Below are 21,371 nucleotides of genomic sequence, written 5' to 3'. Positions count from 1 at the left end.
GTCTTACAGCAATAGGACAGGGGGGTGGGGGTAGTGTTCAATATATCTCAGTTGTAGTTTGAGGCATGAGATTAAAAGCTGATTTACTAATCACCTACAATATTAAAAAAAAAAAATCCCAGAGGAAAAATTGTGCAAAGGTTGTGCAGAAATAGCTGCAGGGGTTTTGCCCTGAAATGCTAAATTTAAAAATTGGGCAAAATTTTCAGACAGCTTATTTTTGGTTAATCTTTTACTTACATTATTTATTGGAGGGATTATTTTTTTTCCTTCTAGAAATGGCAGGGAAATAAATCCTTGGAAAAGTACATGCACTTTTTTCAAAAGGGTAAAAGCAGACTGACTTGTACGCTTGTTTTGCATGTTTATTTTTCCATAAATTAAAGAAGCTCTTTATTATAGCTGCGGTGTGAGTACAATGGACCAGCCTTTGCATTGCATACCTTGTCAATATCCAGGACCTCCTGGGGAAATTTAATGATTTTACGAGCAGACTACGGTCTATTTTGGAATCCCAATCCTTCTGCCGCTGAAAGCTCCGACATCGAACCGCCTTCAGGGCCGGCTTCTGGGGGGTGCAACCACAGGACGCCATGCTCAAGGAGGCGCAGCTGCTCCCCCCTTCCATGTTAGGCCTGCGATGAGGAGACTCAGGAATACTGTGCAGGAGGAAGGAAGCTTGTAGGGAGGGAGAGGAGGAGAGGCAAGAAAATGTGGGGATGCTGCTGGGCAAAAGGGAGGAGAGAAAGAGGGGGGAGTGCTGGGCGCTGTAGGCAAGGGGGTATTGGTGCTGGGCAGAGGGGAGGGAAATGTGTGTGCGTGTGTGTGTATGGGGGGGGGGGGGGGAGATGATTGTATTGTGCCAGAGCCAATGCCACTGCTGAAGGAGGGAGCACAGTGCTAGAACTGCCGCCAAGGAGAGGGGCTGGCAATTTCAATTTTTGCACAGGGCACCAGTGAAGCCTAGAGCTGGTCCTGACAGCCTCCTTGTTTTGTTGCAACAAGGCCTGCTCTTTGAATCTTACAAATCAACATGGAGGGCTTGTTAGCAGCCAACTGCAATTTTATTGGCATTCTTGCCATCCAACGCACCACTGAAATCATTGGCCTGCAAAGGACCCACACTGGATCCAAGGAAGGTGGTGCTATTACATCAAGGAATTCAACCTGTTGTCTTCTTTTCCCCCATGCTAATCATGGACATGCCATTTACATCTGGCCCAAATTTGCTGATGCAGCCCCTTTTATCATCAAACCTGATTTGCAATACCACAAGGGTCAGCAGTTTCCATGTAGTAAATGTATGTAAGCTCCCAAGTGCCAGCTGGGAACAGCAAATCTTGCCAACATCACCTTACCCAGATACACGGGAGACTTTACTAGCCACCACACAGACTGTAGATACTTGTCATCAGACAGTGCTTGCAGACTGGGTGTTGAGAAATGAGTTTAAATAAATAAATAAATGTTCTCTCCCTAATATATGACCCAAAGTAACGAGGAACACTCCATTCAGCCTGATGGGATTGAAGCTGTGGTGTGAGTACAATGAACTTAGCTGACCTGTGCTGAGTTAGTTCCCTTGATGGCTATTCCCAGCCCATATAGTGCCAGCACAGTCGAGACCAGCCATTTTTAGGCACAGCAGCCTTTATTTTCCAGTCATCAACATCCCAAAGAAGACACACTAGAATTTCCTCAAAGTGAGCTGGTCAAAGTATAGTGTGAGCCTGGATTATAGCATTATAATAATCCCCTTGCAGAATATATCTGTGGAAGAGGCATAAAACAGTTTTCTGGTGCTATTTATAAAACCACTTGCATGGCAGTTCCTCATGGTTATCAACCCATGTACATTCCATATCTCGATGCAGAGAGTGCAGCACTCTGAAGAGCTTATAAATCATCTGGTGATCCTGAAGGAGCAGACAATCTCATCAAGCCTCTCAACATTGCACGGTATGCTAAATGGGAAGAAATTATGAGATTCACATTCAGCTGCTGTGCGGGTCAGCTAGTTAGCTGGATAAACCTCTCCAGGTAACTTAGCTTGCATATTTAATGGTGTGGGCACGCCACTATAAGAACAAAAGAACATAAGAAATTGCCATGCTGGGTCAGACCAAGGGTCCATCAAGCCCAGCATCCTGTTTCCAACAGAGGCCAAACCAGGCCACAAGAACCTGGCAATTACCTATCTATCTATCTATCTATCTATCTATCTATCTGTTAAATGTGAACCGGAGTGATATGTATTGTATACAGGAACTTCCGGTATATAAAAACCAAAAATAAATAAATAAATAAATAAATATCTATCTATCTATCTGTTTGTTTTTGAATATTTGTAGCCTGCTTATAGTGAACCTGTCGAGCTAAGTTGGTAACAACATGTCAAAAGTAATCACACTACAAATATAATAAAACAGTTAAGAACATATATTATATTAAATAAAAACAACAACAAATGTACTCTAATTATTTTAACAAGTTTCATGAAAGGCGTGTAAAAATAAGGTCTTCAATTGTTTGGAAGACATTTTTATATCATTAATAGCCCCTAACTCAGCGGGTAAAGAATTCTTTATGGAAGGACCTATTAAAGAGAAAGCTCGACTCCTAGTTTCTTTCAGGTGGGCTTCCTTAATAGAGGGAACCATTAAGAAGCCCATTTCTTGGGACCAAAGAGCTCTTACAAGGATGTACGGCATTAATAATCTTGATAGATAACTTTGACCATTCATCTTAACTGATTTAAAAATCAAAATTAAAATTTTAAATTGAATATGTTGCAGAGGGTGGTAATCAATGCAAAGCACATAAAAGAGAACTAGCATGATTCCAAGGCAAGCCTCTAATGATCAACCGGACCGCTGAATTCTGCAAAATACACAGGGCATGGAAACATGAGCAGGCAGGGAGACCTATGTGCAGTCCATTACAATAGCCAATCGTAGATAAAACAAATGACCGCACCAAAGTACGAAAGTCATTATGATCAAGAATGTAACGGCCATGGCGTAATATACGTAAATTGAAAAATCCTGCTTTTAACACTGATTTAAATTGTGGCAAGAAGTTTAGATGGGAATAAAAAATAGCACCTAGATTTCTAACCATCAATATCCCGAAGAAACATTTTTATGAGAAAAGCGCGAAAACTTGGCTAAGTTTATCCTGCTAACTTCAGGACAGGTCTGTGGCACGACCAGAGTTAGCTGGATAAGTTATCCGGCTAACTCCGAATATTGGAGTTATCTGGCTACCTCAGCTCCTCCTTGGAATGTCCTCACCCCACTGGCCACTTAGGCCTAGATTCACTAATACCGCCGGGCTCTTTGAATCGTGCGGTACAGGGGGCGGGCCTGCGAAAGCAGGCAGCAATCGCACTTCTGCAGTGTGATCGCTGCTGGCTTTCGCACCCAATAGCACCATCATAAAAGGTGGTTGTTATTGGGCGTGAAATTGGCAGCTGTCCACGATGTCTTCACATGGTCCGCCCCGGTGCCGCCCCGACTCATCCTGTTCCGGTCTTGACGCCGCCCCCGACTCTGGCCCCCATTTAGTGATCGCTCGCTTTGGAAAATGACCCCCCTCAGCCAGATAAAAACGTATCCAGGTAAGGATTATCTGGCTAAATGGCAGCTGCTGATCCTGGCAGATATTCAGCCGCTGCCACTCAGCTGGTTAAGTCAAAACAATAACTAAACTACTTATTCCAGATGGAAATACTGGAGTCTGATATCTTCCACTTTGGAGCAGCCCAAGAACCACCTGCAACAAATTGTTATTCAGTCACTCCATGTCAAGTTGCCAATCATCTTTTGTATGTAGGACAGTACTGGCAAATAATATAAAACTCACCACATATCATGACCTGAGGCAGCATCAGAAGCAACATGCAGAGCACCACAGCCTTCATCCCTTTGAAGTCACTGAACTGGAAAAAGTTGCAAAGCTGCTGGTTATGATTGATAACATCTTACCAGAATTCTTGAAACACCCTGGGCCTTGTGCCTGCATGTGACCGGCTCAATTCTACACTAAAGTTAACAGCTCTAGGTTACTCAACATGAAGTGGCATAAGGCAAATGTTATTGTGATTCCAAAATCAGATAAAAGCCTTATATGGGCATCTAGTTATTGACTGCTCTATTTTCTGAGTACTAAAAGGTCCTTGAGCGACTCGTTCAACAATTGATATGCGTGGAAGGAGAGACCCCTGAAAACCTATCCCTGCACGCGCTGAGCCTATTTTGCATAGGCTCGGCGGCGTGCGCAAGCCCCGGGATGCGCGTATGTCCTGGGGCTTTCGAAAATGGGCGGATCGGGGGCGGGGGCACGGCAGCGGTCCGGGGGCAGGGCATGGGGCTTAGCGGCAGGCTGAGGGTGGGGTCAGGGCGTTTCCAAGTCCTCCGGCACATCGGCTGTGCCGGAGGTTTGCGCGCAATTTACGCCTGCCAGAGGCATCAAATAAGGTGGGGGGGGGGGGGGGTGGGTTAGATAGGGGAAGGGAGGGAAAGGTGTGGGGATCCAAAAAAATTTCCCTCCAAGGCCGCTCCGATTTCGGAGCGGCCTTGGAGGGAAAGGGGGAAAGCCATCGGGGCTCCCCTTGGGCTCGGCGTGTGCACCCCCTTGCGTGCGCCGACCCCGGATTTTATAACATGCGCGTGCGGTAGCACGCGCATGTTATAAAATCGGGTGTACATTTGTGCGCTCTGGGTAGGGTGCACAAATGTACCCCCCGCGCGTAAAATTTAAAATTGGCGCCTTAGTGTCGACCAAGTCAAATTCTGCAAGTGCCACAGCACATGTGAACAAGTTCTTTCAATCTAGTTTTCAGAAAAATCTAAAACAGATGTATATAAGAACATAAGTTATGCCATACTGGGTCAGACCAAGGGTCCATCAAGTCCAGTATCCTGTTTCCAACAGTGGCCAATCCAAGTCACAAGTACTTGTTAGTCTCCGTTAGATTCTTAATCCTGTTGGACTCTATACCATCCCGCACATAAAATGCCACCCCTCCTTCCCCCACACCAAATTGATCTACCCCATAACTGCAATATAATTTGTACCCTGGTATAGCATAAGAACATAAGATATTCCATACTGGGTCAGACCAAGGGTCCATCATGCCCAGTATCCTGTTTCCAACAGTGGCCAATCCAAGTCACAAGTACTTGTTAGTCTCCGTTAGATTCTTAATCCTGTTGGACTCTATACCATCCTTTCTCCCTCCCCCGAAAATGATAAGAAAACCACACGAAAATTTGTGGGTTTTCCTATCGTTTCAGGGACCCCCCAAACCGTGACGAAATAGGAAATATTGCCTTTATTTCCTATTTCGTCACAAACGAATGCACATCCCTATTACATTTGCTAAATACATTAATTAAAATTGAATGCTCATGCTATTGCAATGGAACAAACTGTTACATATCCAGTGACTCCATGATTTATATTTGTTAACTGGTTTGATGCACCGTGTGATGAAGAAGCTACTCATATTTATCCATTTACTGCCCTTTGCTAATGTAGACCCATGAGATTTTGCACCATTAGTTGTTGCTTGAACTCTTAAGGATCCCATTACCATGTCACACACAAAACCTGACCTGTTTTTGGTGCTGTATCTCAGGGATGGGTATAAACAAACTGTATCTTATTCTACCACACAAAAGAAAAATTTGGACCAATGAGCATTCTCAGTATTTATTTCTAAATTGTGGTCTATATACTGACTCTACCAATTACAGAAATTAATGAAAATCAGTGCACATATAATAGAAGATTATGTAGAATTTTAGAAAATAAATTATGGAAAAAAGTTCAGCTTCATCAGAATTCTAGTAGTTGTATAGGTCCTGGAAAAAATAGATTCTTTGTTGGTGACACATTAGGGAGTTGCAGAGCGAAAAATTGTGTTTTTGTTTTGTTTCTTGCAGTTTAATTTTAGTGCATGCTATTTTGAAATGGTATATACCAAAAAATTAAATAGTGTGTGCTAAAAATGAAATACTGTGCACTAAAAATGAAATAGTGTGCCCTAAAATGAAATAGCATGTGCGAAAGTGAAATGCTTTGGTACTTAGCCAGACAAATGCAGGGAATTAAAAATTCCACCTGTATGATTGCCTCTGTCATAGCCAGATAAGTTGTCAGCTAGCTAAAAATATATTTGGCTATTTTAGAGACATTCTGGGGGCCTTCCTGGGTGAAGTGGCATTATTTAGTTATATTTGCTGGATAATGCCAATATTCAGCATTATACAGCTAATGTAGCTGGATAGCTTCAGGGCTGCCAAAGAACAGTCCTAAAGTTAGCCAGATAAACTTATCCAGATAACTTTAAGATAGCCGTGGTATATTCAGTGGTATGCCTGTGCCACTGAACATCCTAGCTACATTAGCCAAATAACTGTTTTCCAGCTAACTTTGCCAGCTGCCCAGCGACTGAAGATGGACCTCTTACTGATTTATTGATTTTAGTTGATTGTTTTTGTATTGTATTTTTATACTTCTTTATATTTGATTTATATGTTAGATTATAATTGTTGAATTCCATTTGCTGTTAGCTTCTTTGATTAGTATTTTATACTAGAAAGGTGGGTTATAAATCAAAATCGTATTGTATTGTTTGAATCCACATAGGTCATATCTTGTCAGGTTGGGGGCCCCTGCAGCACACTCACATGGGTATTGTTGTCTCAATACTGGTTTATTAATAAGGGCAACAAAACTCTTCCAGGCATTTTAAGCTGAGGCAGATATGCAAGCTCAAGTCTTATTTGAATGCTGATGATTTTTGTATGGTGTTACAGTTGCAGATCTTAACAAAACTCGACTATTGTGACTCCATCTACCTTGAAAAACATTGCAGAAGATTCAAAATTCAGCAGCAAGATCCTTAACTGGTACCACCTGAACTGATCACATTACCCCTGTGCTGCATTATCTCCAATGGCTGCCAGGTCAGTAGAAAATAAATTACAAAATTCATACACTGATCCACAAAGCATTAAGCAACGACACGCCATACTCTAGCGCACAGCTTGAAGATTTACTGGCCTGCTAGGAATCTAAGATCAGTCGGCCGTTGTCTGTTAAGTTTACCATTCATGCACTGAATATTGTGAAAATACTTTTGCAGGGGCTGGGCCTCTATTATGGAACTCTATGCTGGAGAATCTTTGGGAAGAACAATGTTTTTCAACTTGTAAAAAGCAGTTAAAAATCTTTCTCTTTATAGGAGCCTTTAGGCTGTAATTGTGATGCACCTTTAATGACTGTCCTTTGCTGATATGCTGCTTACAATACACTTTGTGCAGTGACTATTGAGTAATTTCAAATAAGTCCACATAGCACCATATACATATATGTAACTCTGCATTGCACCATTTACGTGCATATATGGGTCCATGCAGATTTACTATTGTATTTTAGAATTTGCCAGAATGTATCTGCATAGCTTCTAAAATATGTGTATCTATGACTCCAAAAGTATGTGCATATTTTTCATGTTCATGCACAAAGACGAGCGTACTTGGAAATGTTTGCGTGCACCTGGTACCTTGTACACAAGTATGTTCATAGGCACATGCACGCACATTGCCGGTTTTTCCAGAGAGGGTTCATTCCAAAATGCCCCTCCGCCTGCAAGGCAGCCAAATTTCAGCACTAGGGACGTGTCTAGGCTGGTGTCCCTGGTGTTGAGGAATGAAGTCCTGCTGTTCCCCCATCTGTGGAATCAGGAGGAACAATTGGCAGATGAGAAAGGCCTGGAGGGGCCTACAGGTTGAGTTTAATTGAGGAATTTCCTATCCCTGTGGAGTAAATACATTGTAGGAACTAGGAAGGTGGGTAGGGGTGGTGTGGAGGTTGGGATAGTAGGGGTGTGTTGGGGGGGGGGGGACGTTTTGGAAGTGAGGCCAAGGCAGGAGGCTTTTGGAGGGTGGGGTGCAAGGGGTGGCATGGTGGGCATGTGGTAGGGCAAGAGCCAGTAGGCATATATGGATTCAGAAATAGATTCATATAAATCTATTGGCATGGCAAATATACAAGTGTTCCTAAAGTATTATATTGAATAAATATAAGGGTAGGAAAAATGGGACTAAATTAGGAAAAAGGTCTTAAGTAAAGTTAAGGCCCAGGTAAGGGAAAGAACATCTTTAGGGACAAATATAGGGTTTTGCTGCTGGCCCCTATTATAGAAACATAGAAACATAGAAATGACGGCAGAAGAAGACCAAACGGCCCATCCAGTCTGCCCAGCAAGCTTCACACATTTTTTCTCTCATACTTATCTGTTTCTCTTAGCTCTTGGTTCTATTTCCCTTCCACCCCCACCTTTAATGTAGAGAGCAGTGATGGAGCTGCATCCAAGTGAAATATCTAGCTTGATTAGTTAGGGGTAGTAACCGCCGCAATAAGCAAGCTACACCCATGCTTATTTGTTTTACCGAGACTATGTTATACAGTCCTTATTGGTTGTTTTTCTTCTCCCCTGCCGTTGAAGCAGGGAGCTATGCTGGATATGCTTGAAGTATCAGTTTATTCTTCTCCCATGCTGTTGAAGCAGAGAGCCATACTGGATGTGCATCGAAAGTGAAGTATCAGGCACATTTGGTTTGGGGTAGTAACCGCCGTAACAAGCCAGCTACTCCCCGCTTTGTGAGTGCGAACCCTCTTTTCTTCTCCCCTGCCGTTGAAGCAGAGAGCTCTGCTGGATGTGTGAAGTATCAGTTTTTCTTCTCCCCTGCCGTTGAAACAGAGAACTATGCTGTATATGCATTGAAAGTGAAGTATCAGGCTTATTTGATTTGGGGTAGTAACCGCCGTAACAAGCCAGCTACTCCCCTCTTTGTGAGTGCGAATCCTTTTTTCCACATTTCGTGTCCTTGTTTCAGGGGGGTGAAAATTGGGCCAATCCTGTTTGTTAACACATCCAAAAGCTGTGTGCTATGTGTAGTCCCAGATTCTTCTCTCTGCTACAGGGCCCATAATTCATCAGAATGTGGTTGTCCAAAAGCCTGGACTGGCCTGAAATCTCCCTCTTTAAACTGGGTACCTTGGCTGATATGGGATGATCCTACCTCTGGTGTATTTTCTGGCTAGATGGCAGGACACCACATATTGCTGCATGAAGGCAGAGCAAAGAGCCATGAAACAGAGTCAAGGCTTCAGCTGAAATAATGGAAAAATACCATTGAGGAGGTGACAGAACCAGCAACATTGAACTAAAAGCTTTGTATTTCTATTTCTTTGTATAGACTGAGGACCTCAAGAAGAAGACTCAGGAACTGTGTTGGAAAGAAAGGAAGTAGCTGGATCAACTGCATTCCTGGCAGGAGGATGCTGGGGTAGGTTAATTAAATGCCCATCAGGGAGATGTCAACATGGTTTGCCTATTTCCTGCTTCCATCACAGGCCCCACTCTTGCCCTGCCACTCTACAAGACCCTGCCTCTGCCTAGAACTTCACAAAACTCTCATGCACATTAACTTCATCTGTGTCATTTCACTGATTCATGGGCAGCACTGTCATGAAATCTAGAGGTTGTTAGAACTTACTCCTAAAACGCTTTCCAGGGAATGTCAAGGCCTACCATCCAAAAAAAGATCTATAGACTTGTGGCTGCATCATGGTCCTTGATGGTTTGGAATCTAGGTCCCATCTCAACACAGACCACCCAGATACTGAGTCTACCTCCGAGCCCCTATCATTAACTAGGCTTCATGTTGAAAAGGACCTCTGTGCAAAAGCCTATGTATTTCTGCAAACTTATCTGCTTCACCCCCTATAGCACATGGGTATCCCACTGCTAGGAGCTCTTTCCATTGACTCTGCCGCTCCTACAAATGCTATACCCTTTAACGGTTTGAATGATGCTGCACATCACACCTTAGAGCACATCAGCTGATGGCTTGACACACACTTTTTGTTCTGTTCACAGAAACCACTAGCGAAGAGGATGAAGAGGAGGAAAAGCACCTGGCCTCTTTCTTCTGCTGCAGCAACTGTGCCCACTGCAGGGGAGCAGTACCCACCACTACCACCACCAGCGGATCCTGCATTGGCACAGCAGCCACTCTTCCCCCATGGGACAAGGGAGGCAAATAGCTCACTGGAAACCTTCCACCTGATTCTGAAATTCACTCCTTGGCGGCAGAGGTGGCCTCAGTGGCTGGAGTATCTACTCCTAAGCCAGAGGCCTGATCTCTATCAGCTATTGATCAGACAATACAAAGAACAGGGAGGAATTGTGCGGGGTATGAGCTGACCTCAGAAGGCTGCTGGAGCGCCTCGCCCAGTCTCAAGAGGGCTTCACAGCTGTTCTTGAGCTGATGGGCATGAGGAGACTGCCATAGCTGCCTGCTCCCTAGGTAATATGGACTTTGCCTCTTGAGGTTCCTGGGCTTATTTATTTGATATAAATTGTTTATTCTCCCGGTTTCCCTGTCCCTTCCTCCTTTTTTTTTTTTTTTTTTTTACTATTTGTATATCGTTTTAAAGTTTTAATATTTTTATAAAAGTTAATTTAAAATGTGTATTTGCGAGTGTGTGTTTTCATTATGTAAGCTAGGGTCCATGTCCACCCAGAGTTAAGCCCCTTTCAGAACAGCCTACTGCAGTCACTCTCTTACCCATACATCTACCCTTATAGCTACCTATGTGTAACTCCTGGTTATTTGGGTGTGCATTCTATACTTAGCTCCCCTGAATGACCTTGCTGTAATGGGTACAATGTATCTGAGCTTTAAGTCAATATTTACCTCTTACCTCCTCAGTGCCTGAGATGCGTGCAGTCCCACCACAAACACAGGTATAGTTTATAGAGGAAAACATTTTGTATGCTTTCCCACTACTAAAAGCACTGCACAGGGAGACAAGGAGCACACATTAAGTGGCCCTTGCAACAACAGCACCACTTCCAGCAGAGAAGAGGTGTAATATAAAAGTGCAGATAGGAGCAACATTCACCTGAAGCTGTCTGCCGCAAGTTTTACTCATTCGCCTCTAGCTCTCAAAAGTTGATGATGTCAATAAAAGAAAAAGGTTACAAAATCTTTCTTACTCCATTGTGAAGAAGGCCTACTTGGAGTAATACAAGTGTCTGAAGTTACTATTGCACCCGGCCTCAGCTTCACATTGCCTCTCCTCCTCAGAAGGGGCCAGCTTACCTCCACAAGACTCCCAGCTTTTAGCTGCAAATCCCTTCATTGCTATGTCAACACTTATATCTCTGAAACACACACCTTCCAATGGAGATCTGCCTGCAAAACATAGGTTTTGCCTGGGCCCCTGTCCATGTAGGCAAAAGGAGCTTTTGAGGGCTCTCATTTCAAAGCTTCTAGCTGTGAGCTATCGAAGACTCCTTGATGTTTCCATTACCTCTCCCCTTCACCCACCTACACCACCTGGGAAGGATGCTGACACAGCAAGCCTTCAGAGCTTAACTATCTATCATCTGAAGCTGGGTCAGAACTGTAATTTCCTTCAGCTACTTCTCATACAGACATCACTTACACTACATGGGGTTTGTAGGGTAGATGAAGCAAATGAGACCCTGTAAAAACTAATATCCTGATGCCTTCTAAAACACAGGACACATATACTTTCCAAAAATAGTGTTAGCTGCTGACTGAAGGTTCTGTTCCTTAATGATTAAATACCAGGAATAAGGAATATAAGCAAAGGCCAAAAAATAAAAGTTCAAGACTTCAGATGATAAGTTCAACATCCATACATGCATTGTTTTTCATTTACCCAATATATAGCTTATGGATGAGGGTAAGCTGCAGGTTCCATATCATCAAGGATAGGCAGAGTTAGTCGAGGTGTTACCACCATGTAAAGCAATAGGGATAAAACCTGGACCAGCTCAGCCTGTCCCTGATGACATGGAGACTGCAGCTAACCCAATTATGGACCAACTCTATACAAACTTATGAGGAAAATATATGCGTATACCACAATGTTACAAAGAATGAACATGCATATTTGCAGTAAATATACAGAAATATAACTTATACACATACCTTTTCTATTTTATAAATGTTTGCATGCAAATTATATACATGTAAACCCTGCCCGATTATTCTCATGAAGGTGTGTATATAAGGGCAGGTCTTATAGCCTGTTTTCCCATCAGTACAATATCTGGAAGAAGTGGAGACCTGTTTAGGAAGCCTAACTTCTAGCCACAGGAGGTGGACCTTCTGGTGAAGGAAGTAATAAAGGTCTAGAATATCTTATATGGGAAGGAAGAAATCACAGAGGGTGGGATCCTATCAGAAAGAGCGGACCTGTGAGAAAATCCACCACTGACTCAATGTGGTCTTCCACAGTAATAGGAGTGTGTAAGACCTGAGTCACAATGGTGAGACCTCCTACACAAGGTCAAGAAGAAACTGGTGAGGATGAGGCAAGAGGGGCCTGCAAGCTAAAGTACTTTCACCCAAGCAGAACACATGGCCCTCAGCATCATTTCAGAGGCTGCTGTGAGAGGTGTGAGAGATTTGGACATTGTGGTAAATTGTGTTTGTAAGAAAGACATTTTAAGGAACTTGCATGTCATGAATGTAACAATGTGTAAAACCAAACATATAAATACATATGTATCTTAGTTGAGATATTCAGTAGTGGTGAAGGCAGATAGGGCCAGCCATACCAAGCTGTCTGACCTTTTTTTGTGCATGCATGTAAGTTAGAAAAAAATTTATAATGCAAGCATTAACTCTCAAGAGAATGCTAGGTAAGGAATCTATAGACTTCAGACCTTTGAGCTATTCTCTGTGCCTATAAGGAAAGTATGATGGTCTTAAAGAGAAACTGTCAAATAGAGTACGTAGTGACAGTGTATACACTTTTACTTTTGTTTTGCAGGGGAAGAGACTAACTAAGAATCTTATGGATCTGGAGCCAGTGGCCGTGGAAGGGCTAAACAGCATTCATGAGTGCTTCCAGAAAGCCCAGAAGAAGAGAACGATGAGGAGGATGAATTGTCAGGCGACTCCAGGGCTAACAGAAACAGAGAGGAGAATTAGAAGGAATTGCAATAGATGCTGTGCACTGTCAGGTTCTGTTGAAGGAAGAGGAGGAGGAGGAACTGAGGGCTATCTACATCCAGCCACCTACTCCTGAAGTATTGCGGCACCCTGGAGAAGAGGGAGAAAACAGGCACTTTGAAGAGGGCAGCTTCTCTGGTAGAGAAGAAGAGATGCCTTACACTCAAGTAGAGAGCTATATGCTGCAGTTAAATGAAAGAGTGGCAGACCATATAACTGGTCTACAGCAGGACATCCAGGGCCTGAATAAAGTAGTGCATAAAGAAATACAAGGTGTATGTCAGGAGAACCAGGGCATTGGCAGAATGCTGCAGGAGGAACTGCAGGGCATGATCACTGTCTGTAGGGAGATGCTGGAGCAAAATTACTCTACTAACTGCAGCCAAAATGAAATGCATCATGGCAGCCACTGGTCCCCTGGATGAAGCCTCTCCAAGTATTTGTAGGAGTTGCACCACCACCACCCTGCATTGTTCCAGTGCCGCCACCCATGATGAGGTCTCATCCTCCACTGTGTAATACTAACTATATTATTGCATACTCCAGTTACATTTCCACCACCCCAGAGGAAGGCCCCCCCCCCCCCCCCTCACATTTTCTACCATGGACTCTTCATGTGGTGCTGCTGAAGAGGAGAGGCAGACTGCAGCTGGAAGGCCTTCAGCCTTTGGCCTCCTGATGTCAGCTCTCAGGAGCTACTTTCCACCCCAGAGCCCTCATGTAGCTTGGACCCCTTTCCACTGCCTGCAGTGTTTGTGCCCTCCGAAGGCACTGTGAGTAGTAACTGGACACCACTGTGGAGAAGCAGCTGACTGGACCAGTACAAGGTTCCAGCGCCACTAATATCACCGTTGTCTTGTAAATAAATGTAAACTTCTGATGCCATTCTTTATTGCAACTTTTGAGAAAGGACATTTTGGACTCTGGAACTGCTAACCTGTATACCACATCTAAGGGGCTTTTGTGAGGACTTTGAAATAGATTTCTGAGTGTTCAGATAAGTTTTACATGCATGAAAAGTTTTATAAAAAATGAATTGGAAACATGATCATATTTGTGGTGCTTTGTAAGTGAATAAGCTAAGTTTGATCCTTTATTCAGCACAGTATATGATACCACTTATTGTGATTATATATTTACAACATTATTTGTTGTTCTTCATCTTTAAGGTCTTCACCATTGAAAGTTTCCTTGAATCAGTGTGACTTTCCTCTACAGCCTGTTGGTGAGTCTGACGATGTATCTCTTGCAAAGCCTTAGCATGCAGGTCGTATGCCTCCTCCTCCTCAGGATGATCATCTAGTCCCTCTGGAGGATGCAGGTGTCTGGTTTTGGTGAGGCTATGAAGTTGCAGCCAGGCTAAAAAGATCTCCCAGACTCCCAGATCTGTCCAGGCAGCAGAAATGTGTTTTGAATAGGCCAGAAGTTTGCTCGATGACTACCTTGGTCTTCCAGTGGGTCCTGTTGTAGCGCATATCTCCTGCAGTCTTTGGTTATGCCAGGGGATTGTGAGCCATGTAGTGAGTGGATATCCTCTATCACCTGCACGGGAGAAGGCAAATAAAGAGCTGAGTGAGATATCTTCTGGTGGCAGGCTCCGGGGCTGTTCCCAGGTAGCGGGTGAAGTGGGCCTCCTGGGCCTAAGCGACAAGTCCACTTAGATAGGGAGAGAAAAGGGGCAGAGGTTAGTAGCAGTGTGACTGGGGCGAGAGCAGCATACCTACCTAGAAACCACCCCCAGTGACGTGACCTTTCTGACTGTGAGAGGCTGTAGGCATGAAATCCATGATCATCCCCTTGGTATTACAGACCACCTGCATATTGAGGGAGTGGAAGCCCTTGCTGTTGTGGTAGGTGGCTTCGTCTTCTGCTGGTGCTCTTTTAGGGATGTGAGTGCAATTGATAGCCCCCAAAATTGAGAGGAAACAGGCAATTTAGTAGAACCCAGTCATAATTTGTTGTATGCTGGAGGGCGGGGACTGAATGACATGCTCACTCACCCCCCCCCCCTGACTGCCCCATGTCATGCTCACTCACTCACCCCCCCCGACTGCCCCAGTACACCCCAGTCACTCTCATTCACCCCCCACTTTGACCCAGTCACACTCACTCAACCCCCCAGTCTGCCTCAGTCACACTTATTCACCTCCCAATCTGTCCAATCTGCCCCAGTCACACTCAACCCCCCAGTATGCCCCAGTCACCATGCACAAACATACACACTAACCCACTCTGGAATGCTCTGTCATTCTCTAACAGATTCCCTCAAAGACAACCAGTAAACCTTGTATCTGGCTGAGAGCAAGCCAGACAAAATTATAGGTTACAGGCAAGCACCCTTCTGTGCAAGGACCATGAGTGCACTGCCTGCTCCCCTCCCCTCCTCAGCCTCTCCTCCTAGCCTGCTGCAGTGTCCACTCACTGGGAGAAGCCAGCCACCAAATTCTAAGTCAAAAAAGATAATGCAGATTTGAATTTGGTGCATAAATTAGATGTAGTAAAAGTGTTCATGTGATTTTGATGGCATTTGCATGTATGTTCTTTATAAAATAGCAAAGTATGCAGAAAATTGCCAACCATGCACCAAACACACCCACTTTGTTTATGCATGCTTTTGCTGGTGAACATGAGTATATGCGCGTATGTTGCCCTTTTGGAAAATCAGGTGTGCACACATGTGCTTCACATACACGCATATATGCCATTTTTTTCACGCATAAGTCCTTTGAAAATTACCTCCTTAGTAGTCAGGTATTTGATAGTAGGTTAATTTGTGATGTGTCCTAGGTGCTGTTTTATGCAAATATGGTGCTTAGCACAGAGGACTGTAACATATAAATGTTTTAAAATAAAAAAAATAAAAATAAATTATGATGCACTGCAGTTATAACGGAAACAGGTACACTCATGGTTTGGGTAAAGCTTAAATCCAGTCCATGTTTTCAGCTGAGATTAGTTCGCTGTAGTTCCTCATCAGAGACAAAACAGACACAGCTTGAGACAAAACTTCTACCTAGAGATGTGGTGCAAAACTTCCAGGCTTTACATTACAAACTGTACTTTGTCTTCTTAGCCTTCTAAATGCTGGGGACCAACATTCCTTTTCAATCCCTGAGGACCAATCCAAGTCCTCAGAGTGAGGCCGCAGGTCTTGGCTGAAGGTGAGCAGGCAAAGTTTGCTCAGCAGCAACCTCCCCTGTGGCTCATGGGCAGAGCCCCCCCCCCCCCCCCCCCCCCTCCACCAGGGCAGACTCCGGTTCAAGAGTGGGTCTGGCTTCTCTTGCCCTTACAAGCTAAAGAAAATGCCTGCATTGTCTCAAAATCTCACATTGCACATCGTCTCCGAATAATGTTTACGCTGGTCCAGTACAAGGCATCACAACCTACAAAGAATCCAGTACCATAAGAAAACATAACAATACTCCCCCAATTGTATTAGATAATTCCCTCACTGCTGAAGAAATTGGGTTTTTTAAGATGAAGCCTAGAATGCAAAACCTTACCTCTGAGCTGGAAGCCCAACTGCCTTGAGCACTTGTTCAGTGCATCTTGACCTATGCCAAGGACCAGCAGCAGAATGGACTGGCTGATTTCCTTTCTTGCATCAGGCACAGGCAGCTGACACCTGGGTGTCCTGGAGGTCCTGCTTTGGCATGCAGCTACGAAAGCCTGTCCTTTGTCTGGCAGCTCTCTCGCACAAGAGTCACTGATTAATAAAAATTCAAGAGGGAGGAAAAAGAAAAGAGAAACTCATCTTCACATCTATATTGCTCCCGCACTGAAACGAATAACAGCGTCCTCAAGTATGAAATGTTTTGTTTCTCTTTGAAGGGCTGGGATTTAGTGGTTTTATTATTATTATCATTAGCTTTACTGTTACTTTCAAAATAAAAATAGCAATTTGAAGTCTGGGGAAAGTAGCCAGAAAGGAAGAAGCAGGATATTGTAGGTTCCTGCAATTACTAGCAATGGTTACTTCCCTGTTGAGGATAACTTTATATCGGTGGTGGCATGTGATCCCGTTACTGTTACCAGCAAGCTACGGATGAGCTGCTTCATCATAATTAGAGTACTTTTCATAGTTCATTAGGATTCTTTGTGGGCAGTGATAGCGTTTCTTGGCACCAGACAAGAAGCATCTAATGCTAATGCTGCACCTGAGCTCAGGTGCAGCCAGATCTTCAGATAGTTTGTGGACTGGTCCAGTGAATGTTTTCATAACCTGCACAGACTGCAGTTTTCTCCAGCGCCACTGTCAGTACTCAAGTCATGCATGGGCATGAGCTAAGCAACACTAAGGATTTTTCTGTCTAGGCAACCATATGAGTGACTTAACTACTTTTTCAACTTAAACTGCAACACATGCGAAACAGAAGTATTTTTCCGCTACCCCCCCCAAAAAAAACATATTATTTTTAATCTTCTTGCCATAAAAGATAAAATACAATTTATATACTAAAAGATGCTTGTTTTATTTTCATGACTATTTCAAACTTTAATAGCGATCCATAAATGAATACATTCATTTTGTTTCTATTTAATTCTCTTATTCCTAATGACAGAGAATTTGTAAGAGATCTCAGTGTTTGGACTGCTAACCATCTATCTGGGGCAAAATAACTCTCCAAAGAAGGAACAGAAAATCATCAAAATTGGCTAGAAAAAAATGGGAATATTTTAGTTGCGTTTGAAAACCAGAAACATTGGGTCAGTATTTTCAGAGAACAGACCTTCCAAAACATTCCCATTGCTTTACTATGGAAAGCACACACACCAATACACCCCTCCACCCCACATCTTACACAGACACACAGATACACTCTTCCCCTTCCTCTCCCCCCCCCCTCCACACACAGAGTCACACAGATACACCTGAGATTTATCTTTATTCATATGTCTAAGTGGGCATGAGTGTGTGCCCATCTTTCCTCCTCCGAAGGTAACACCCTCCTCCTTGACTTTGAAAATGGAGAGAAAACAATTATATTTAGCAAAGCACTCACCAATATTCCACTGCCTCTAACTGCTCATCTCCCATAAGCACCACTAGGGATGTGCATTCGTTTTCAACAAATGTGCAATCCGAAACGCATAAGTCCCTATTCGTTGTATTCATGGGTTCACGAAACACATGGCGATCCCCCACTAATAAAACCTATCATATTAGTTTCCTTCTTTTGGCTTGCAGTGATTTCTTAGCAGCTTTGAAATAGGAGAAGGCCATGTGGGAGTATCCATAGCAAAAATCAGCCCTTTCCTGTGAGTCATGTGACCTCTCAGCCCTGTCATAGAGTGGGTCAGACAGGTTGGCAAGGAGACGAGAATGCAACCTATCAGAGCTAAGCATTTTTCTAATGCAGCCAATCGCCACGCTCACTCAGTGCTCTGTGACACTGTTCCTGATGACGCTATATTATTTATATCTTAAGCAAGCAGCGTGCCATGATCTTTCTTTGTGGGGGTGGTCCAGGGAGGTGGCTTTACTCAGAGCTAGTCTGAGTGTCTCAAATCTGTATTCAATTGCTAGCTACTTTGATAGAATTTTCCATTGAAAAAGATATTTCTTCATTTGTGCAGCTGTGTCAGCCAGGCTTTTTTTTTAACTGCACTTTTTTTTAATTGAACTCAGACTGTCTCTCCCACTGAGAAAAGCTGCTAGCAGTGGCATTTTGCTGTTTATTTTACCTCCCTGGGATAGGTTGCAAGCAGGATTTGGGTGTTGTGGGTGGGAGATATATTCAATTTCTAGCTAGTTTGATAGAATTTTCCATTGAAAAAGATATTTCTTCGTTTTTGCTGCTGTGCAAGCCAGGCTTTTTTTTTTTAACAACAGTTTTTTTTTTATTGAACTCAGGCTCTTTAAAGCCAAAAAGGCAGTGCATTGGGCGTCTGTGGGCAGTTTTGCAGAAACACATATATTGGTACAGCAGTGCCCTTTTAAGCCAACAAGGCAGTGCACTGGGCATCAGTGGGCAGTTTTCCAGACTTACATATATTGGTACAGCAGTGCTCTTTTAAGCCAACAAGGCAGTGCACTGGGCATCAGTGGGCAGTTTTGCAGACTCACATATATTGGTACAGCGGTGCTCTTTGAAGCCAAATCCCCAGTAGGCCTCTTTTGTAGTTATAAGTTTGTTGTGTGCACATACAGCAGTCCCAGTTGTAGTGTACATCAAGGCACTGCACCTGTGGGCAGTTTTGCAGACTCACATATATTGGGACAGTGGTGCTCTTTGAAGCTAAATCCCCAGTAGGCCTCTTCTGTAGTTAGAAGTTTGGTGTGTGCATATACAGCGGTCCCAGTTGTAGTGTACATCCAGGCACTGCATCGTGGGCCTGTGGGCAGTTTTGCAGACTCACATATATTGGGACAGTGGTGCTCTTTGAAGCCAAATCCCCAGTAGGCCTCTTTTGGAAATAATTATTTTAATTTAAATCCCTAGTAAGCAGTGACATTAAATCCATGATGTCAGGGAAAGCTAGATGTGTTCGAGTGATTGGGACTGGCAGAGGAGGCACTGGCAGAGTAGGCACTTCAAAAGGCAGTGCCAGTCCCCCATTAAAGTTAAAAAGGGACTTGTTCCAATCTAAAATCTCTGGAGGGGCAGGCAGTTCCATCCGGAAAAACCTGAAATTTAAAGATGATGCATCGCCACAACCTGTTTCTAACCCTGAGTTTTGGAGGTGAGGTAAGGGGAGGCTGAGTCATGCAAGACAAAAGGGTGAAACCCAAAAGCAGCAGTGCGACAGCAGACTCGACTTAGCATTGAAAATGAAGCGCAGGCACTGTTTGCTTCTGATTCTGATGAAGAATCATCTTGTATGGTTTTCTCATCATCAGAAATGGAAGAAGTAATAGCTGAAGAAGGTTTAGGAGGATTAGTTAGTTCTGTCTTACCCTCCACTTCAGTGCTGCAGGGGAGAGATAAAACTGATGATGATGAGGAGGAAGAGCAGTCAGCGCAGGCACAGAGTGTGACTGATGCCTCTGGCATTGCTTCTCAGGGTGCACCCACCACTTCAGCTCCAGTGGCAGCATCTACCCTGAAGGCTATAGAGAAGGGATCACGAAAGAAATCTGCGATCTGGAGCCACTTTAAAGTGACGGAGGACCCGCGTTTTGCTCAGTGTAATTACTGTGCCAGGGCTATTAGCAGAAGCAAGCAAATGGGACATCTAACTAATTTTGGCATGATGCATCATATGCAGAAGCAACACCCAACAGTACTGCCATCTGGGGATGGTGGCAGTACCAGTCAGGGGACCCCTTTTTCCAGGCAGCGTAAAGTGGTTGAAAAGGAGCAGAGTCACCCCATGCCCTCAGCCCCTTCTAGAAGTTAGGTGGCAGGCCAGCAGCCCCCTGCCATGTGTCAGAAGCGACAACCCACCCTGGAGGAAATGGGGTGGTGTTCGGTAACACTATCCCAGGGAAGGAGGCAGGCAGCTGCAAAAGTTGTAACCAGGAGCATTGGGGAAAAGATTGCCCTTGATGACCAGCCCTTGCAGATAGTGGAGAATGTGGGTTTCAAGCATTTGCTGAAGGTCTTAGTTCCAAATTACAAAGTCCCCTCCAGAACCACATTTAGCAGAAAGGTCATCCCAGTGTTGCAGTCGCATCCAAGTGCTGCTAGCTAAGGCAGAGGGGATTGTGCATTTCACCTACGATATCTGGACCACACTGAATGCTGCACACTCTTACCTCTCCCTGCAGCACACTGGTGAGACTTGGCTGAGGCAGGGGCAGGTAGCAGCTCTATTAGTGAACAAATATCAGGGTAGAGATAGGCTTTACTGCACACCCACCTGACGGACAACGCCCATACCTCAGTCAATATTCTAGCATGCATCAGACAGATGCTGGCGGGCTGGCAGCTACACCAGAGAGACAGGAATCTTCAGGCAGGGTTCTTTGTCACAGACAATGGTGCAAACATGGTAAAGGCAATATCAGATTGGGGCTTTCAGAACATCTGATGTTTTGCACACACTCTGCACCTGGTAGTGAAGTCAGCTCTGGGGTTGGAGTCCAAGCACCAAGAGAATGAATACCTGTAGGACTTAATACACAAGTGTAGGAACATAGCAACGCACTTCCACAGAAGTGTGAAGGTGGGCAGGTTCTCCGACAAAAGCAGACTGATTTGGAGATGCCTCACAAGTGTCTCATTCAAGACATTGCCACCTGGTGGAATTCCACCTATATGATGTTGCAGAGGTTAGTGGAGCAGCAGACACCCCTTCATGAACTTTCTGCGGCAATGGACATAGGTATGCATAGTCCCCAGGGCATCATGATTGGTT

Source organism: Rhinatrema bivittatum, chromosome 3, assembly GCF_901001135.1.
Source record: "Rhinatrema bivittatum chromosome 3, aRhiBiv1.1, whole genome shotgun sequence".
In the NCBI taxonomy this organism is placed as follows: domain Eukaryota; kingdom Metazoa; phylum Chordata; class Amphibia; order Gymnophiona; family Rhinatrematidae; genus Rhinatrema; species Rhinatrema bivittatum.
The sequence above is the reverse complement of the archived record's forward strand: the minus strand, read 5'-3'. Positions refer to the sequence as shown.